Genomic DNA, 19644 nt, shown 5'->3' with positions numbered 1-19644 from the left:
CGAAAACAACACGGAGTGAAAATTATCCTGTATGCAGTAGGTACATAATTTTGTTAAATTGCTTAGGAATAAATTTTTATCAAATCTAGGCACTTTTCACTAATTAATGAAAAAATGATCAATTAATAATCATTTGCATATTGATATACGTGCACTTTTTATATTTAGGAAACGTATTTCCGTGAAATTGTGCAATACATGTTTGCATGTATGATGCTAAATGAGATTTACTTGAAAGCTCTTAAAATTGAAGTACAGAACAACCTACTTCAGGAAGTAACTTTTTTATGATATCATTGCTTTGTAATGGTATTGAAAGATAAGAGCAGATGATAGACAACATTTTTTACGAAGCAAATATTTTATAACCCGTTTTAGTTTTTTTTCTTTCCAGTCCATTTTCTACGATTTTTAAAAATTCCTTAATGTCCAAATTAATTAGTGAAGAATTTCACACACTCTTCTATTTGAAAGACATGGTTTAAAGATATACAGAAACTGGTAGTACAAATGACATAAAAATAAATAGAGGACAATGTAAAAATGCAATTTGTTCTGAAAAAGACCGATTGGTCCAGAAATGCATTACATTGATAAAACAAATCATAAATTCTTGTATGCTTTTCATTTATAAACGTTAAATCATGAATTTATAAAAAGTGTCAAAAAGCGAAACAAAACGTTCATCCTGTAAAAATATAAACACGAGGCCCAGGGAGCACATTGCTCAACTGAGCAACATTTGCCAAAAATCTGATAAAACCAGCTTTGATAAATCAAATACCTAATATCTGGAAACTTAGTGGAAGATTATCAAAATTGTCTCCGTTTATTCTTAACCTAATTTTTGATCCCCTCTTGTTTGATTGATTGTTGTTTTGAAAATACATATTCATGCTTTTACAAATTGTAGCAAAGCATTTCTTAAAAGAATGTTTTGTTTTATTTTACAATTTTACAATTTTTTTTCAATATATATTCCTTTACTTTTTTAATTTCCACTGATACACCAGTATTAGCATAAGTCATTGTTTGGACGATTCTAAACTTTGTTCACATAGTTAACTATTAGCACATTCTTGGGTCCAGTAATGGTTCAGAGGTCACTGTTGAAACATTTTGGTAGCTACACTTAAAGAGGATGATTGCATAATTATATCACATGCTGTAGCAATGCGGTGTTTTAGTAGATTTAAAAAAATTCAAAGTTATTCCTTCATCAATTGTTGAGCCCTCTCCAGAACTATATTTTTTTAATACGTAAAATCTAAACACTACATTGGGGCCCATAATATTCGCGAGAATCATGATTTGAAACCTCTTGAAATCTACACTACGTTGAACTGGTTCCAGCAAGGTTTCATTTTTTGAAGCCAAATGAATCTTTAGCAAAGGATTTTTTAAAAATGCTGAAATTTTAAAAACTAATTCTTAATTTTCTTCCCTTTTCGGAATAAGTGGCCGTAAATTTTAACAAATGTATAATTTCCTTTACCCCAAGATGCTTTGTGTGAAGTTTGGTTGAATTTGGTCGAATGGTTTTGAAAAACATTAAAGAATTCAAAAATTAAAAATATTTATAGACAGACGCCGAAAAAAGTGATCAGAAAAACTCTTTTGGGGTTCTTAGCTCAGGCGAGCTTTTAAAATCATCATTAAGTTATACATCTACTGTGAATGAGGTGAATAAAGCAGCCTTTAGTGTGTTCAAAAATATGTGAAGCGTCATGAAAAATTACCTTTTTAAATTGTTTAAAAATTATGAAAAAAATACTACTAGAATAATTTGTTTAATCACATGAATGTATTTACATTTTCATGCATAAAAATACCCCTATTACGGATACCGCATTATGTAATGCATTTTCTTTACAAAACTGAATTTAATAATATAATTATAAGAATACATATGTATTCATTCTACATACTGAAGCAAAAAAGAATATTAAACTAAAGCAGTATTAGAATGCAAATGTCTGCTTAAAAGGTCTGTAACCGCAATCAAACATGCATATTGAAATAAGTTAGACATGTCTTTTAAGATACATAACTCAAGTACATAACCATATAAATGTTAATTCAATAGAATGTAGAAGTGATATTCCTGGCATTTATTCGTCTCCATTTCCATGTATTGTTCTGTCCTCTAACAGTTTGTTTCACGTAACATATGATGTAAATACCAAGCACCACCAAGAATATAGTCCCGATTATACAAGTGCTGATTAACATAAATTTGTTTGCCGAGTTCAGACCTGTCCATGTAGATTTATGGTAAAGAATTTCTGTAAATGACAATATGACAAATGACAATGTAATATTTTATATTTGGAGTGTATCGATATGGAAAATAAAAATACAAGTAATTAAATAGGCTTATTTCTCTTTAGCATATGACGATACAAATGAGTTGCTTATAAGTATTTACGTTGTTGAAAAGAAATATATGAAAGTTATCATACATTTACTTATACAAAAAACGTTACCTTCATTTGTAGTTACGTATGGAACATAAAGGATTTTCAATGTGGACACATTAGTAAAATCTTGCTTATACATATCAGTGGTAGTGACATTTACACCTAAACATTAACATTATTTGTATTATTATAATTGTTTTATGCAGCATTATTTAACGGTTGTGACCATATTAAATATCAAAGAATCAATAAAAGGTAAGAAAACATAACTGCTGATATGAATAATGATTACTTTCAACTTTCTTAATGCTTTTTAAGTCCTTACTCCTAACATTTTTTAATATTAACAGTTTAAAATTCAATTTTTGGATGAATTTATTTATGACCTCCTCCCACCCCAAATTAAAAAAAATGTCAAAGACAATTGCAACTTTTATTTTATACAATCAATATCTTCTCTTACATTTTTTCCGAAAGAATTTAAATTGAAATAAATAAAACGTATACTTCCGCATCCTGTAATTGGATTACACTGCTCTTCAACACATTTACATTCGGACTGGCATCTCACACCGTAACCTGGATAAAGGCAGATAATAGTACAGTTTGGTCCAATGCATCCAGGTGTACACGCTAAATAAAAGACAAATCGAAGACAAAAAAAGAGAATATTAACGATTACTAATACTAGCTAGGAGGGAGATACCTATCATGATTTATATTTAATTTGCATAATTGTGATAAATAAAATAATCTATCTTTTGGGCAAAACTATAAATATTATCAAAATGCAGTTGTATAGAGGTATTTTTAAATAAAGAGTTAGAAAAACTTTACATTACTTATTAAAACAATGACTTTAAACAATATAACACAATCATATAGTTGCTTCGTAACTATAATAAATAAATGAAATATACACTCAAACAATTTTCACTGAGTCAAATGCTTGTTAAAAAGACCAGGTGTGTTTAAAAAATATATGAACAATGTCATATAATTAAGAAAGATTATCATATGGGCTACACATTTCAAACCATATCTTGTAATCTCTCTTAAAATTTTAACCCTCTTCAACGTCAAGTAATTGTTTGCTTTTATCTTTATTTTATAATGTAAAATATTTCTTGATTATTTACATTTCTGTTTGCATAATATTAAACATTAATCAAGGTTCTTGATTATTTATATTTTGATGTCTGTGTGATACAAATGTAGAACTAAAAAAAAATTGATGTTTGTCTTGCACAATAAATTCATTATTGGCACATAACCTGAAATGGGCGAATTGAGACCAATCCCGTGGTTGCTTTACGCCATGCAGTGATACACGGTCTGCATTATTAGAAATTTGGACAGGTGTAAAATGACGTACATGTATTTTGTGTAGGCACAAGCGAGAGGTTCATGATAAAAGTAAAGTAAAATTTTGATCATTTCAGGTTTACTACTATAAATAAAAGTAAATGTAAATGTATGTAAAAAGGAATCATTCTTGGACTTTTTTGAGATCATCACGGTCTCGGTAATAAATTCTCTCATAGTCCTTCTGGCTTTATTGGATTGGATAACATGATCAACCGCATTTATCTTCCAATAAAAGTCAAAGAACGTTATTCAATATACCTTTATAAAACATTGCGCAAACTGTCTATTTATGAATTCAAACATAGAAAATCTCAACATTTTCACAAAGTATTAAATAGAAAAGTTAAAATAATAAAAAAAAGTTATTAGAAAAGAAAAATGTGTGTAAAATAAAACAGATGTAATATATTATATTTTCAAAACGTTTGAACTTTGCTTTTGTACCTACCTTTACAGCTACTTTTTTGATCATCTGAAAATTCCGCACATGACATTGGATATCTAAAATAGAATACCAAAGTGTATTCTATGTTGTTTTTTTTACACACAGATTAATAAAACACACATTGATTTATTCAACATCAAGGTTTTTAAACTTATTATGGTGGCATATCTCTGCCCCTTGTGTGCAAGTTATTTTTGAATCAAATATGTCGACATGCGAGATAGTTATGTCAACATGCAATATGACTATGTTGACATGCAAGAAAATTGCAATCAGATAAGAATTATACAAAATCTCAAATATCGCCCACCTGTGGCATCCAAGATGCTAAATTCTACCTTTCTATGATTTGATTGGAACAATTTTTATTATGCAAATATAATTAATTTACATAAATGGATTAGGCAGCAGGCAATGCCTATGTAAGCCTTCTCCATACCTTTCTATGTCGACAAACAACTTATTTATGTTAACATGCAAGATAAATATGCTGACATGCAACTTTTTTATGTCAACTTGCAACTTATTTATGTCGACATGCAACTTAATTATGTCAAAATGCAACTTACGTATGTTGACATGCGAGATAAATATGTTGACATGCAACTTAGTTATGTGTACATGCGAGATAAATTTGTTGACATGCAACTTATAAGTTGTATGTCAACATAACTAAGTTGTATGTCGACATAAATATGTTGCATGTCAACATATTTATCTTGCATGTTAACATAACTAAGTTGCATGTCGACAAAAAGAAGTGTTAACATACTAGATAAGTTGCATGTTGACATCAATAGATAACGTATCTAACATCTTTGATGTCAATGGTTGGCGATATTTGAGATTTTTTATAACTCTAATCTGATTGCAGTTTTCTTGCATGTCAACATAGTCATATTGCATGTTGACATAACTATCTCGCATGTCAACATCTTTATCTTGCATGTCGACATCATTAATAGAAAAATAACTTGCACACAAGGGGCAGATATATGCCACCATAAATTATAGTTCTTCAGGTAATATAAATTTGGCAAAAAAAGAAATTCCTATTTCTCACTACCTGCAAGCTGAATTTTCCATTAAAGTCGACTGTATTTCCATGTAAAATATTAAAATCAAATCGATAGTTAACGTCCAAGGCATTTTGCTTTTTTAAAAATGTATGATCAATAGTACGTAGGCTGAAGCTTTTTATAATATGCATTAAAATTCTTTTTGTTTACTTCCGTGTTTCTGTATAATTAGTGAACAAATGTGAGTTACATAACAGTTTAACATAAAGCTAATTAATCATAATCCTGGTTTACAACTAAATGTAAAAAATACACACTCACTATCTGCTCCGATGAAGTAACAAAACAGCTGTACAAGTTAAAAACCTTTTTTGAAAACTTTTTGTTCGTTGCGTTTAAAAATGCACAAGGATTTGCAAAAGACGGATATACATTACCAAAAACTCAAAAGAAAATGTACGTGTATAAAGAAAATTGATTCTTTTTATTTCATTAAAAAAATACTTTCAAACTATTTTTGTTGACATTGTGTAATACATGATATCGTGATTAATATTGGTTTGCGATAATCGTTATGAATCTCACAGTGCAGCAAACTCGTATACATGTTTAGAGCAATATTCATTCATAAATAAAATCATTTCTATTTTAGCAAACTTGATCCCCTATATATGTTATTTTTGTGTTACGAACATTATTCTGAAAAGTTAAAATATTTTTGAAAATCCTAAGTTTTTAACATTTCATTCAATTTTCTTAATATTGCCCCTAATCTTAAAGGTTGATGCGTATGTGTAGGTGCATACATTAATCAACTTAGTAGTATAGATACAATAATACACGCATATTGTGTATTTACATTTTTATATCCCTTTCGCGACTTTATAGGGAGTGCCAAAAACTTTTTTCTTTATAAACGAATAGCTATGATTTAACGATTTTTAGTTCATAATTACATATCAGATTGGTTATGTAAGTATTAACATTTTAATTAATCTTACAATAATAAATGTATCCAAAACACGTGCTGACTTTTATATATTTGCGCTCATACGCCATAAAAAGCAAACTGTGCTTACAGGAAATTAAACGTCGCAAATATCCAATGCAATTATAAGGGGAAAGATAATGAATGTCAATATCTGATAACACCATAGGAATTCATGAGCAAAATTATTCCAAGGCCTGGGAAGGAAAAAAACCCACGCAACTTGTTTGATAAAAATCATAATAATATTGAAAATCATGAGGAAACTCTATATTTAGACAATATTTCTAGCAATCAACTCGGTATAAATAGGAAGTTTACAGTTCAGATATTTGCACGTAATGTTTAGGAAAAATACATAAACTTCGTCCAATATATTACTCTCTCAATAAGTTTGCTTAAATGTAAATAATTCGTGCACTGAAGAATAAAATATGCTCTGTTGTTTTAATGTACATTTTAACATAAGGAATGTGGCTAATTTGCGAAAAACCCTAAGTTGTTAACCTATCAAATTATTATGATGAGGGTGTGTTTTTATGCAAGGAAAAAAAAGAATAAACTTTTCATGTTGTTAGATAAAGATTTATAAAACGACTATTTGAGTACTTTGATTGAATTAAAAAAAAAAAAACAACAGTGTAAAAAACTCCTGATCAAATTTTATCAGATATCACTGTAATGGGACAATAAAGAAATCTTTATTTTTGTTTCAACATATGTTACAAAATAAAAGTTTTTCCCCCGGAACTTTAAAATCATTTATTTTAAAATATATTCTCCTTATATCTGTTTTTAATTGAAAAGTTTAAATTAACTCTTACAAAATTATTTTATTTAGAATAAAATCCATTTTATGAATAGTAAATAAATAAAACGACGGCATAAGACTCTGTAAACATACTACATGTATAATTGACTGTGTATTATATTTAGCGCTTTTGGCGGAATGCGGCTTCCGCTAAATCTCATGAATGCAGTCATATCTCAATGGCCGAACCCAGGCAGTACAAAATCAATAACAGTGTATCGTCAGATGTGCCACTGTCCTCGGGAGTGTCCTAAGGATTTGTTCTCGACCCTCTTCTCTTCCTGGTGTACCTTCTACCACTCAGAAGAGTTATAAACGAGTATGCCATTAACTGCCATGGATTTGCAGATGACACACAACAGCAGTGTTCGATTTTGGATAACTGTGAATAAACACAAACTAAACGACGCAAAAACTGAGGTAATGGTGGCTGCTGGTTCCCAAAAGCAGTGCCTTCTGAGAGATGTCGGCATTAAGATTGGCGAGGCAATAGTAAAACCTAAGCTTAATGTAAAAAAAAAACCCTTGGTGCTGTCCTAGACGCTACCTTATCAATGATGAAACAAGTCAGCTCTTTCGCCAGAAAGATGTACTTCAACATCCGGAGAATCTCGAAGGTGAAACACTCTCTCACTCAAGAAGCTTGTGCAAATGTCATCAATGCAACAGTCATATCCCATCTTGACTATTACAATGACCTCCTGCTTGGCATAACCAATCGACAGATTCACCAGTTACAAGTAGCTCAAAACAGCGCTGCACGTTGCCTAACAAAAACACAATACAGACAACATATCACGCCAGTACTTCAACAACTACATTCATTTGGCTGTCTGAAAAACAACATATTATGTTCAATGTGCTGACAACCACCCACAAGTCAATTCATTCCTCTATAGCACCAGCATACTCGAGCGTCTACCATCCACGCTGGTAGTGAAGAGGTTATTTGATAAATACAGCGCTAGAGCTATAAACATTCTAGGTGCCCAATTGTGAAATGATTTACCATTAGAATTTGTAAGCTTGAAACACACGGAGCATTCCGCAAGACCCTCAAAACATTGATGTTCAAGCGTGAATATAAAACATAGACGAGTAGTATATAAAGTCCACGAATATATATATCCGGCTCATCCTTTAATTATACATGTTTTAGATATCCTTCTGTTGTTTTATAATCACTCTACTAACATTTTTAAAGTATTTCTAACATAGCATTTATACGCACAACACTTTTATTAACACAGTGTACAGTGCATGGAAACTACATGTATATTTTGCACTATATATGTCAATATGATGATAATAATAAATGAAGTACATCGCTAAATGCCATGCATATATGAATTAGAATGGTCACATTTTAAAATAAGTTATTTCAAATCCACGCCAACTTTTTCATAAACTATTTTCTGCCAAATATCGTGCACACCAAATATAATACGTTCAATATACGTGATAGTCTTGGCGGAAGTTTGATAAATTTGTCAGTATTGCTTCACAGCCAAAAGCAACCGTTATATGCAAATATAAAAACATTTCGAGTATGTCAGTTTGTTATCATTAAATAAAATGTGTATCCTTTGTAGAGAATATTACTGTTAATATATTAAAAAGGTTAAAATAAAATCATAATTCGTTGAGTATTCAACAACTTAAATTTTCAATGAAACAAGTATATACAATGATATGAAAAGAAAATGGTATTACTTAGATTTATGACACTGTACAAAGATTTGAAGTTTAGAAGAAAGAAGCGTTTAATAGTTTTTGAAAAAAAACATTACACACACATCATCAATAATTGTCTAGTGACACTATCTATATATTATTATACCCCACGCAACAAATTAGGGAGGGGTGTGTAATTTGCTAATATTGTAAAAATTCAAACATTTTACTACAAATGAGGTGACAGGTGCTAAGTAACCAGAATATTAAAAGAAATTAAACATTGACATTCATTTCAAACTTTGAACACCATGAGCTAATTTCATAATTAAAAGGCAAGGAACGCTAAAAGCTATATAGGAATGCTAATAAGCAGTCCACTACTGTTTTACTGTTCTACTTTTCTTTAAAAGTTTAGCATTAGTTTTTCCGTTGACAAACTTATTTTATGTAAATAATTTAGTGAATGTTAAAAAAAATGAATGAGGCAAACTTACAAGAAAAATTAGTCTAATTATATCTATTTTATAGTAAATAATAACAGCATCAACAAATGTTTACAGTGTATAAAAAGTGAGTATCATTACTTTTCAACCTTATCAATTTTCAGAAAGTCTTTCTGAAAATACGCTACAAGATAATAACTGTTTTATTCGGAAGTAGGAGAGTTTGCCAATATAAAACATATCAAAATGTGTTTATATGCAAAGTCTCTTTGAGTATCAAGATCCATGAAACAATTAAAAAAAAATTCAGTTGTTCCAACATATTACTTAATCTGGGTAAAACATTAAATAATATGAACATGATTTGACTTATACTAGTTATAGGTCAATAAAGTTGTAACCAGATAATAAATTTGGTGTTTTACAAAAAAAGGACATGGTGCCATAAATGTAAAATTTTAACCGTATCCAAAACCTGGGAAAATTGAAATGCTCTGAAATAAACATCGCTTACAAAGTAGAAGTGACATTTCTTGGTGATAGTTTTCGTGTAGGATTCAATTGCGATGAATATTTTATAAGTGTATTTCTCCTCTTGTTGCAGATCACATACATACCAGTCATGACAAAAATCGTTAATCCAATTATACAAATACTAATTAACATGAATTTATGTGTCACATTTAGACCAGTCCACATGGTTTTGTGGTGTTGAAGTCCTGTTGATAAAACAAATGAAAACTAATCATAAACTGAGGCTCATGGGCCACATCGCTCACCTGAGGAACAAAAAGTATGATAAAATCAGCTTAATAAAGTCATAATACAAACTATCTGCCCACCGGGGGACAATGCAGTATAATACGTGTAGATCCTATAAAGATAAAATCCATTTACCCCTGGGTATTTTATGTTAATATTATATATATATATATATATATATATATATATATATATATATATGTGTGTGTGTGTGTGTGTGTGTGTGTGTGTGTGTGTGTGTGTGTGTGTGTGTGTGTGTGTGTGTGTGTGTGTGTGTGTGTGTATGTGTGTGTGTGTGTGTGTGTGTGTGTGTGTGTGTGTGTGTGTGTGTGTGTGTGTGTGTGTGTGTGTGTGTGTGTGTGTGTGTGTGTGTGTGTGTGTGTGTGTGTGTGTGTATTATTATATGTACAATATTTCAGTTTTTGTAAATGATTTAATGATTTCCTTAGTAAAATTCGATCCTCAATGTAGCCCCGCCCTGCTCCTCAAGTTATTGATTGGAGCAAATCTGAATCTATATTATCTGAGGTTGATTCTAGGCAGTGGTTTTTTAGAAGATTTTAAAAGATTTTTCTCAATATATTCTCATGTAAATTTTTGCCCCCCCCCCCCCTCCACGTTTTGACCCCATCCCACCCCCTGGGATTATGATTTGCAACTTGATACTACCCAACCTGAAAATGCTTCCACGCATGTTTCCCCGACTGATTAGCTTCTGAGAAGAAGATTTTTGAAGTTTTACTGTATAAATTCCTGTACATTCGACCCCCGCTGGGTCCCACCCTACCCCCGGGGTGATGATTTTCATAACTTTGAATCTAAACTACCTGAGAATGGTTCCACATAAGTGTCAGCTTTCCTGGCTGATAAGTTTCTGAGAAGAAGATCTTTAAAGTTTAGTCAATATGTTCCTATGTAAAAATTGGACCCCTGTTGAAGACCCACCCTACCTCCAGGGGTCATGACTGTAACAACTTTGAATCTTTACTACCTGAAGATGCTTCCAAGTTTCAGTTTTTCTTGACAAATAGTTCTTAAGAAAAGCGTTTTTTCATAATTCTAAATTATCTTTCCTTGAAAAAAAACGTGGTCCTCAATTTTCACAACTTTAAATTCCATTTGTCTAAGGGTGCTGTGTGCCAAGTTTGGTTAAAATTAGCTCAGTACTTCTGGATATGTTGAAAATGTAAAAATAAATTTACAGACACACAGACAGACGGACGGACGACAGACATTATGTGATCAGAAAAGCCCACGTTCAGCTCAGGTGAGCTAAAAGGGTGATAAAGAAAGAAAAATATTCAGCATCTATTCTGATATTGAATCAATTTGTTATCGAAAGTACTAGTATATAAATAGTTGTTCTTATGGTGTTAATCATGAAGAGGTCATATAAAAACTATTGAAATAAATAAACAGCAATTCAATATTTTTTTTATTAGCGTCAAAGTTTGGAACTACCCTTAACTATCTCGTAGACGTGAATGAACTCCTTACCTTGTGTTGTAGTTACGATTTCATACGGTATAAAAAGTACATTAGATCCAAATGTACTTGAAACTTTTGTAACCATTGAATTAGATTCATCAGACGTGGTTTTGGTTTCATCTAAAAGATGTATTTGGAAGTGATGAATTGATGAAGTTAATTTCATATTCAGGAATAAAGGAATAAAAATGTTTCCATTTAACAATAAAGAAAGCTAACAAATTATAAAATTTGTACTCCCCTACATTAGGAAGAATAAAAAGTTTAACTTCATCACTGTAATTTGTGTTTACTACCTCACAAATTTTGTTTAAATGTACCATTTTCCGTTTGAAAGAAACTATCTGATCTTATTATTCGATTGAATTTAATAGTTTTGTGTTTGTTTCTCCCCATTAATATTATGTTTCAGTTTTCGGCCTAATGTATTGCTGTTGAAGACATTATTTTTTCGTTGTGTTATCCATTGAAGTAAAATTTGTGATATGTTGTTATTGGTTCAATAAAAAAAACCCTTAATATTTTCGACGAACTAGAAAAGGTATATAATACTAACATTTTGTCGTTAATCATAGAGAAATAGTTGTTAATAAATGTTGAAGATGGAATTTAATTTATAACAATACTTTCGCATCCCGTAATATGGTTGCACTGTTGTTTCTCACACCCGCATTCACTTTGACAACTTTCGCCATAGCTTGGAAAGCGGCAAGGGATATCACAGTTTAGTCCAAAGTATCCCGTCATACACACTGAGTAATATAATTTGAAATTTAATTACATGTATTAAAGGGGCATGGTCACGATTTTGGTCAAATTCTATTTTTCTGTTTTCATTATGTACAATGCTTTAGGAATGCATTTCCAATAACCAAATGAAATTGGAGAATCAGTAGTGAAGTTATAAGGAAGATTCGGGACACATAATTCTTTGTCATGTAAACAAGGCTCGTGCCCTGCTTTTTTTTTTTTGTTTACATAAATTCAATATACCGTATAAGTTCTTTTTCAGGCTGATGTTTCCATTTTCTTATTCAATTCAAGCATGAATAAACAGATCATAACGTTTACCACATTCATTTTCGGTCTAAAACTGAATTTTTCACTTTAACGTTCAAAATGTAAACAAACGCTTTGTTTACATTGCAAAAAATTGTAAGCTCTGCAACTCGCTTTTAACTCAAGGAATGACACTTTAATTTTGGTTGCCTATTAAAATGCCTCACTAAAGCATTGTAAACATTTAAAACGGGAAAATAATTTTCGATCAAAATTGTGACCATGCCCCTTTAAAGGGTTCTCGGAAAAATTTGAGGCGAGAATTTTATTTTTTATATACAAAATGGTTAACTTGTACTTTGAATAATTGAAGTTTGAATGTAAAAGGTCAAGTCACAGGCGAGATACAGATATAAGAATTTGTTTTGTAAAGCTCAGGTCTAATGTTTTTGTAATGTAATGAAGTCACAATTTTTTTTAATTTCTCGTGGCAAATAAAATAAACTGATTCAATGTATACATCAATTATATCATTAACATAAGAGAGCAGCATTTAATTGAAACTTATACCAATGCAACATTTACATACTCTGTAAAAAGAGGCCAGCTTTGTTAATAAAACAAAGATTTTAAATTCTGTATCTAACGTTTACCTTTAAACTTGACTTCCAAATTTTGATAAATTGTCAAAAATATCAGTATCCAGTATCATCTTTTTAAGCATTAGAAATGGAAATACAAATTGAAAATATTGAACACATATCATGTGTCGGTCCCATTAGATATGAAAAATTAAAACAAACATAACAAGATAAGATAATGTGTAATAAAAACAAGATTTTGGTCTCTTACATTAGAATTGATAATAAATATTTGCAATTCTACCAAGAAAAAGTTGTATGCTTCCTTTTTCGTGTAACGAAACTGGGAATATTTGTTTGCAAAATATAGAGCTGTGTCTTGAGGAAATCGTATGTAAAATATGTTGTAAAAAATACCTTATATATACTTACCTTTAGCGAATGCTTGCCCCATTACAATGAAATACGTTTCCACGTTAGCAATTAATAATAGCTGTAGGATAAAATTCAGTCCGAGAATCATGATGTTGTGTATTTCTGACCTATGCAAAATTTGTGAAAACTATATATATACATTTTTTATTAATATATATAATATCCACGTAGTGGAATATAAGGAAATTATAATATAACTTTTAATATTACAGTTTTAAATATCAGTTTTATATTTCAAAGGGAAACGCCTGTTTGGTTATTATCAGAACTTTTATTTAACTTTCATTTTTAATCCATCACTTGTTATAAGTCGATATGCTTCACTTTGAATTGGTTTATCCTAAAATATCACAGACTGGACTGCTAGATGTTTCGCAGTTTATGCGTGTTTGCTTTAACAAATGGCCAAGGGAGGTCATATTTAAATCATGCAGTAATCTTACATATGAAGTCAACACTGTTTTGCTCTTAATCAATACAAAACTTTTAGATAAAAAAATCTTTGATCTAATTCATTAGGTTGTGTGAGAGTTTAATTTCTAAACTGTATCAATTTTCATTACACAATGCATTTTGGAAAGATGCACGGGGTTGGATTGAGTTAGGATTTGGGAAAGTATACAATTCGACTGAACTTTCAGTTAAATCGCAGACCCTGTTTATGATTATTCGATAGATTTTCTTATATTTATTTTGGATTGTTCGTTTTTTTTTTTTTTATAGATTTTTAAACTACACGTATTACATCGCAAAACTACTAGCTATTTTGGAATCAACATGCAATAGGAATCGTGATCACCCCTTGATACGCATACACGAGCGAGTGTTTACATTTATGATCTTGTTTTCTTGTAAAATATATAAATATATGTTCCCTACGTTTGGAATATGTAAACATTGCTTTTCTATTATTTTCATAGCTTGTTTTGATCTCAGTTATTAATTGACATATTTTAGCATAAAACCGAGCTTTCACACACATTTCTACTCTTGATTTTTTCACAATTAATTATTTTATTAATTCTAAAAGTAAGTAACAAAGTTGGTAATTTGTTTCTTACACTAATATTGTTATCATATATCATGACGACCGGTTTATTTCACTTGCATTACATGTTTAAACATCCGCTTTACTTCATCGCTTGTGATTCAATTCAAATCTGTCTTTTTACGTAGGGCAAAAAAAATAAGTCTTTGTAACCATTCCGAATCAAATATCATCGTTGTGGCACTGTTCAATATAAAAAATTATATTGATATTATATAAAACAAAAGATATTAAAAAGAATCCATCTTCCTCCTTGTTTTATACAGGATGAGATATAGTTTACTCTTCAGGTAAAGGAGGTGAAATTCCTGTACTATTACACTGACAGGATCAACGAAAGATGTAAAGATCTAAATCCATGTTTTAAATGAAATAAAATCACACATTTGATACGATATTTTATTACACAAAAATGACATTTTTATTTAAAACTCACTAGTAACCATACCAAAATTGCAAGTCAAACAAATTCGTCAGACAATGATTTTTTTCAAACGCAGATTTTTTCACAAAGCAAAAGTGTCATTCCTTGGACTTCTCCCGAATTTCCATTTTGATCTAAATAAATGAACCAGTGCCGACTCTTTCGCTTTCCAGGTTACGTAAATACCAATCATTATTAGGAAGACTGGCCCGATGATACAAATGCTGATTAACATGGATTTTTTAGTAAGGCTCAGACCTGCCCAAGTGGATCTCTGGTTTTGAGTTTCTGAAAATGATATCAGACGTCATTTCTAACAAGCACACAATTCATTTAGGAATAAGTGCCTTAAGTTTGTTTTTCATCGGAGACTGAAATATCACATTTTCATTTGTTTTAACCAGACACATGACTATCGAATATCTCTATATCTGCCCATTGAATTAACGTGACATTGTTTTGTCTGTATCGTTATTAAAATGGTACTGTCGAGTTTTTTCTAATAGCTTTGCGACGAAAATAATGAAAACGTTTCAAATTCAATAGACACAAAACCTTTTAAGTAAACAAGGATGCAGCGAGGATTTTTAAAAGACCATTTAAAAGGTGAGAATGAGAATTCTGATGAGTTAAATAGAACTGGATATAACATTAACGTTAAGGCCTCTTTTACATTGATGTTTGAAGATCATTGCTTCTTTTGAAATGAATGTCTCACTTGATAGTTCTCGAGAAAACAGAACACTTATTAGGTTTGTAAACCAGTCCGTAACAAACGTGTGGTACATGTATCACTAATAATGCGTTCTTTTATACTACAAGCATTTTTAACGAAATCATTTTTAGGATGAAGTTTATTGAGTATTCATCTTTCAAAATATGTACTAGCAATTAAATTATGATTTAAGAAATTAAGTACGAGTTTTCGTAGAATAACATTCGAGATCGAGAAATGTTGTTTAGAAATATAAAAGCCGAGGCGAAGCGAGGTTTTTATATTTCTAAACAACATTTCGAGACTGAGGAGGTTATTCTGCAACATTCACGATAATAAGAACATAATTTCTTTTTTACTAAAAGATCCGATTATTAGCTGATCGGTTTATCTATAGAGAGAGGAAGTAGATCATATTTTCAAGCGAGATGAATCTAATTGGTTGAGAAGGCTGTTCCGCGTGACCCCGAAGGTTTGGCTAGTAAAGACTTATTTGTACATCGGAATGTTTGATTACAAGTACATCGATCGCAGACTATCGATCGGAATCGAATGCAAACTATATATTTTTCGATGAATGAAATGCACACTTTGATTATTTATGATTATTTTTTTTTATTAATTTAGATTAATGAATTTGACACTTAACGTATTAATTAGTTTTTCTTACTTGGACGAACAAGCAGTGAACATGTGTTGGAGGAGGGTCTTGGAACAGCCGCGATTAGCTCTTTGAAATAAACATTAAAGGGAATACACATCGCTCTAGAGGACACTTACCCGTGTTAACAATGTCTTTTTATATAGAGCAAGTTTTAAAATTATAAACTCATGATCGACTCGGGTTTGGTATGTGTTAAAGATCTGATGATTTATTGATGACGTTCATGGTATATTGGAGAATAAATTAAAGTCCGCGACATTTCTTTGATCTTGGGAATAACTGTAGTAGAATTTATAAAAAAATTAAATAAATTTTAGTAAATAATCTATCATTGAACTCTATATTTCATAGCTGTAAAAGAAAACTTATATTTTAGAACTTAATTATGATCTTACCTTTGTCGGTAGAATTAATGTTGTAAGTGGCATAGAAAAGCTTTGGTAGAATTGTCTTTGTAGCCTCTTGTACATATCAGTGACAGTGTAATCTATATTTTTGATTGAAAAAAAAAATGTATGAATTTTGTATTCAACATATGCACAATTGTTACGCAGATCCATAAAAAATGCTGAAAAATATGTTTGTTATCATGCGTGCTACATGCCTGATACATAGGGGTACATTTGCGTGTATATATGTCATGAAGAAGAGAGAAAATTGTCTTCTAACTCTATAATGTTTTGTTCTTAGTTTTTTTTTTGTTTCAGGCTGTCATCTTTTTAATTAAACATGTTCTAGTTTTAATTGTATCAGTTTCGAATAAATAGTACATGTATATATTAATGAAAAATAAAAAGAGAAAACAGACTATGGGAAATTTATTTATATCTGAATCCAGAATTAGTTTAACATACAGGCAATGTTACCTCTACATCCTATGGTATTATCACACTGGATTTCATTACATTCGCATTCAGATTGGCAATCTATGCCGTAGTTTGGAAAACGACAAGGCAAAGTGCAGTTAAGTCCGTAGTATCCTGGTCTACATCCTGAGTAATAAAACATGATTCATATACATGTCATATTATTGACAATCAGAATCACACACACACACACACACACACACACACACACACACACACACACACACACACACACACACACACACACACACACACACACACACACACACACACACACACACACACACACACACACACACACACACACACACACACACACACACACACACACACACACACACACACACACACACACACACACACACACACACACACACACACACACACACACACACACACACACACACACACACACACACACACACACACACACACACACACACACACACACACACACACACACACACACACACACACACACACACACACACACACACACACACACACACACACACACACACACACACACACACACACACACACACACACACACACACACACACACACACACACACACACACACACACACACACACACACACACACACACACACACACACACACACACACACACACACACACACACACACACACACACACACACACACACACACACACACACACACACACACACACACACACACACACACACACACACACACACACACACACACACACACACACACACACACACACACACACACACACACACACACACACACACACACACACACACACACACACATACTGGTTTATATCACATAACGAGGTATAGATTTCCATGAAAACGTTCAGAGGTATATGCTTTCTACTGAAGTTACCGATAACTGCCATAGTAGATTTAGTTCGAATCAAACATTAAATTTCATCGATCATCCATAATTTTTAGAATTCTCAACGATAACCTTGCAATACAAATAGAAATTTTCTATACAACCCGAGGTATTCCTTTAATGGTCATGCCCAAATATGGTATATACCTCAGAATGTATATATTCTGTTTCTACTTTTTTCACATTTACTCAAATTATTAACGTTGTTTTAAATAAAAGGAAGATGCTGATGTTTTAATAGTCATGGTCGACTGATATAAATCCAACAAATATAACTCTCGCGAATTATTCTTTGATTTATTTACTTTGCATGCAATATTCGCAAAATTCACAAAACGGCATTCATGATACTCTGAAACGCCTACAAGCTGAAATTTGATAGCACTGAAGAATTATAAGGGCAGCAATTTTAATGTTTTGTTCAGAATGGGTTGTAGCGACGCGAAAAGTAATAACGAAAAATGTAATAAATTCCGATTATTACATTTTGCGTTGAGATAAGCGCAAAATGTAATAAAGTTTGGGCTTCTTTTCCAGAGATACTAGTTTTCTATTTTCTATTTATAATACTATGCAATGTATTTATAAATCCATTTTGAAATGGGTATATTAGAGGTAACCACGAGTGCAATTATGTGTTGATATTGTAAAATAACAAAATATATCTGATTAGATCTAGTCATCATTATATAGTAATGACCGCTGATTGAATGAAAATGGCAAGCAAAAGCTATTTTGATGGTATGTCAAAATTGCGATGTAACATGCACAGCAAATAAATTGGTATCTATGATCAACATAAGCTGTAACATATATAACATATTGTTATATTTACAAATTACAAATTAAGCTATAGTTAGTCCACTTTCTATCATAAGATTTTGCGTTATTATATTTTGCATCGAGATCAACACAAAATGTAATATCGAAAAATGTAAATATGGGGGGTTGGTTATGTATAATCTCAATCTCTTACAGAAATCATATGTATGCTAATAAACAGTTTAAGTTTTTAACGACTTGATTAATCCTACTTCATTTATTTAATGAATAAGGGATCATTCTTTGAATATTATGAGGTAATAATTTCGGTCGGGGCGTGATCAAATCCAATAATGCCCGAAGGGCATTATGATAAATTCGATCACGCCCCGACTGAAATTATCACTTCATAATATTCAAAGAATGAATCATTATTGCTTATATTTATACAATTTTTAGCCATTGTACGATTAAATATGTGAATATAAATTAGCAAAGGCGCCTCAATTTGGCGTCATTGGAAGTTATATGGGTTATATAGTATAAATTCGATACGTAATGTTATAATAGGCAAAGACACTGGAGAATGTAAATATATACTGCAAGATGTTTACATGTAATTTATTGACCAGCGAGCCTAAATAGTACATATTTTTAAAGAGACACAACCAGATGATAAATGGAGGATTTCCTGTCAAACTGCAAATGTAGACATGTCCTTTTTCATTACTAAGGTTCAGGAAAATCTCAATTGGAATATGATAATCATAAGAGTTGCTTTAATGAACTCTTTCTCTAATTTCTGCAATACTGGTCATTCTTTTTAGATTAAAAGTG

General features: G+C 31.2%; 3 long non-coding RNA genes across 3 annotated transcripts in view; all 3 read right to left on the bottom strand.

Moving 5' to 3' along the window:
* Positions 1 to 1899: 1899 nt before the first annotated feature.
* LOC105328245 (uncharacterized) lies at positions 1900 to 5604 on the bottom strand. Its single transcript, XR_010709782.1, has 5 exons — positions 5300 to 5604; positions 4237 to 4289; positions 2928 to 3053; positions 2487 to 2582; positions 1900 to 2285 (listed from the first exon to the last, which is right to left on the bottom strand). It is a non-coding gene; the product is annotated as an uncharacterized lncRNA (long non-coding RNA).
* Positions 5605 to 9193: 3589 nt separating this feature from the next.
* LOC136271668 (uncharacterized) lies at positions 9194 to 13543 on the bottom strand. Its single transcript, XR_010709608.1, has 4 exons — positions 13434 to 13543; positions 12048 to 12173; positions 11431 to 11541; positions 9194 to 9890 (listed from the first exon to the last, which is right to left on the bottom strand). It is a non-coding gene; the product is annotated as an uncharacterized lncRNA (long non-coding RNA).
* Positions 13544 to 16757: 3214 nt separating this feature from the next.
* The window catches only part of LOC136271770 (uncharacterized), a 33338-nt gene continuing 30451 nt past the window's right edge, over positions 16758 to 19644 (bottom strand). Inside the window, exons 2-3 of the long non-coding RNA XR_010709755.1 lie at positions 17154 to 17279; positions 16758 to 16774 (exon numbers count right to left, since the gene is read on the bottom strand). This is a non-coding gene — a long non-coding RNA (uncharacterized lncRNA). The remainder of the gene's footprint in view (positions 16775 to 17153; positions 17280 to 19644) is intronic.

Source organism: Magallana gigas, chromosome 9 (assembly GCF_963853765.1).
Source record: "Magallana gigas chromosome 9, xbMagGiga1.1, whole genome shotgun sequence".
NCBI classification, from domain to species: domain Eukaryota; kingdom Metazoa; phylum Mollusca; class Bivalvia; order Ostreida; family Ostreidae; genus Magallana; species Magallana gigas.
This window is presented reverse-complemented; position numbering and strand designations above follow the sequence as displayed.